At 39.5% G+C, this 3134-nt stretch overlaps 1 non-coding gene across 1 annotated transcript; it reads left to right on the top strand.

Moving 5' to 3' along the window:
- The first annotated feature begins 206 nt into the window (after positions 1-206).
- TRNAP-UGG (transfer RNA proline (anticodon UGG)) lies at positions 207-281 on the top strand. Its single transcript has one exon. It is a non-coding gene; the product is annotated as a tRNA-Pro (tRNA).
- Positions 282-3134: the final 2853 nt, after the last annotated feature.

A 3134-nucleotide genomic window follows, 5' to 3' on the forward strand; every position in this document is an offset into this window, starting at 1 on the left:
TAGGAGGAGAAAGCTGGAGAGTTGGGGAACCTGCAGAATATTCTGGAGATACTGAGTCAGTAGAATCAGCATTACCCAAGGAACTGGCAGGAGATGGTGGAAGTCATTGTACCTGTACTCTAGGTGTTTTATCTTTAGAAGCAGCTGATATAAAGGGTACAAAATCTGTTGCAGGCCTCTCTGCCCTCTTAAAGAATTGTTACAGGGCCCTGGCCGGTTGGCTCAGCGGTAGAGCGTCGGCCTGGCGTGGAGGGACCTGGGTTCGATTCCCGGCCAGGGCACATAGGAGAAGCGCCCATTTGCTTCTCCACCCCCCCTCCTTCCTCTCTGTCTCTCTCTTCCCCTCCCGCAGCCATGGCTCCATTGGAGCAAAGATGGTCTGGGCGCTGGGGATGGCTCCTTGGCCTCTGCCCCAGGTGCTAGAGTGGCTCTGGTCTCGGCAGAGCGATGCCCCGGAGGGGCAGAGCATCGCCCCCTGGTGGGCAGAGCGTTGCCCCTGGTGGGCGTGCCGGGTGGATCCCGGTCGGGCGCATGCGGGAGTCTGTCTGACTGTCTCTCCCTGTTTCCAGCTTCAGAAAAAAAAAATACAAAAAAAAAAAAAAGAATTGTTACAGGCTAGTTCACACATGCAGTTCATAAGTACAATGCTAATGGTGTAAGCTGAATATTCATGTCTCGATTTTTTTATGCTTTTATGGGAGTGAGCATTGTAAACTCGAAATGTCATATGTGGAGTCTGTCATAACTCAAAGACCCCCTATATGTTTATTTTAGAACCTCTATTTTGCCAGATAGGAAGATCAACTCATTTCAGTTATTCTTGAGGCCCAGAGTAATCAGAGGGGTTCATAGATTCTCAGATCTTACATCAAGACACTGGGAAGTTTTCTCTGATTGTTTTAGCCCACTATGGCTGTCATGGAGGCACTCCCATTTGGGTATCCATTTTTGTCTGAAGTTTTCCCATCTTCCTGCCACCAGGGAGATAATAAGGATCAAAGTGATAGCTGAAAGCTAGCCCTCTGTCAATCCCCCCCCCAAGTCATGGGGGTATTTCTATTTCTGTCTGTATCTCTATTCCACTACTCACTTCATTCCCCAAACCCAATCTGCCTCTTTTCCCTGGCTATTTAGTAAAAGGTCTCTCCATTGGATTTATATATTGTGGGGAAAAAAGCTAGGAAAAAGATTGTCTTAGAAACAATGTCTCTGAGTGTGTTTCTTTCTGTAGCTTACTCAACTTCAGCAAACTTCCACAGAGTCCTGGAAACACAGAACTAAGCTTCTTCTTTTTTTTCTTTCTGAATAGCTTTTATCATGTATGTTACATTCTTTATGTGCCAGGTACTATTTTGGGTATTTTCTTTTATTTATTTGTTAATTCTTAAAACTACTAATGTAATATGTTCTCATGTTACAGAAGAATAAACTGAGACCCTGAAAGGAGAAATAACTTGCCCAAGTTCACACAGCTAACAAGTGGTAAAGCAGGAGCATAAAATTCCCAGTGGCCTAGCTGCAAAGTCAATGCTCTTAACCACTGACTTATGGAAAAACAACAGCACACACTTCATTAAATAATTGAGCAGATTAATTAAGTCTATATTCTTAATAAATGTTGGTTAACTAGTTAGTTGACTATTGTTACTATTATATGTTTGGATGGATACAAGGAAAGAGATTACCCATACAGGACTAAATAGAAATAACTATACAATACTCAACAAGCAATTCTATACTCATAAAATGACTGCTCAATTCTTACTGACATGAATTGAAGATTCTTTTTTTTTTTTAGAGAGAGATTTTTTTGTAATTCCTCAAGTAACTCTTTCACAGGAGGAAATGTGCTGTGATTTCTCAGATTGTTCCTCTTTTAGGAAACTATTTTCTACACAACACAAAAACTGATTTTTCTCTGTTCCTTTGTGTAAGGGCAAATACAAATTAAAAATATGAGGTTTAATTCTTCTTGTTCAAAATAATAGAAGAAACAACCCTTCCCTTTTCTTAGAAGATTTAGCTTAGAAATTTTGTTTTTTTCTCTGTTTCTTTGAAATGTATGTAAACCTTTATAATACTTAAGAGGCCTGACCTGTGGTGGCGCACTGGATAAAGCGTCGACCTGGAAATGCTGAGGTCACTGGTTTGAAACCCTGGGCTTGCCTGGTCAAGGCACATATGAAAGTTGATGCTTCCAGCTCTTCCCCCCCCGTCTCTCTCTCCTCTCTCTCTCTCTCATCTCTAAAATGAATAAATAAAATAAAAATTTAAAAAAAATCTAATTTAATATAATACTTAAGAAATAACCTTGCAGCTTAATACCCTTTTCTTCAAAGTCCTGAGACCTATCTTCTAAAGAATAAACAATTTTTCACCAGGCAGTGATGCAATGGATAGAACATAAGCCTGGGAAGCTGAGGATCTAGGTTCAAAACCCCAAGGTCGTTGGCTTCAGTGCTGGCTCATCAGACCTGAGTGCAGGCTCACCAGATTCAGTAGAGGATCATAGACATGACTTCATGCTTCTCTCTTTTCAGTGTCCTTTATCCCTCCTTATGTAGTGTATTCTTTGACTCTCACTATAGCCTTTGTTTTAAAGACTCTTTTGTCAGATATCAGTATTGCTACCCCAGCTTTATTTATTTTAATTTGCATGGAGAATTTTTTCCATCCCTTCACTTTTAGTCTATGTGTATCTTTTGTTCTGAGGTAGGTCTTTTGTAGACTGTAAATGTATGAGTCCTGTTTTCTTATCCATGCAGCTACCCTACGTCTTTTGATTGGAGCATTTAATCCATTTACATTTAAGGTTATTATTGATATGTACTTAGTTATTGCCATTTTGTTCTTTAAACTTACAATCGTCTTTCTCTTGATTATTTTCCTTTGTTCTTTTTATAGCAGGTCTTTTAACATATTTTGCAGTACCAGTTTAGTTGTAATGAATTCCTTGTTTTTTTTTTTTTTTTTTTTCTGGGAAGCTTTTTTATTTCTCCTTCAATTTTAAATGATAGTTTTGCTGGATAGAGTGGTCTTAGATGTAGGTTTTTGTTTTGCATTGCTTTGAATATTTCTTGCCAATCCCTTCTGGCTTGACATGTTTTCTGTTGAGGAGTCAGACATAATCCTTA

This window comes from Saccopteryx leptura, chromosome X (assembly GCF_036850995.1).
Source record: "Saccopteryx leptura isolate mSacLep1 chromosome X, mSacLep1_pri_phased_curated, whole genome shotgun sequence".
NCBI classification, from domain to species: domain Eukaryota; kingdom Metazoa; phylum Chordata; class Mammalia; order Chiroptera; family Emballonuridae; genus Saccopteryx; species Saccopteryx leptura.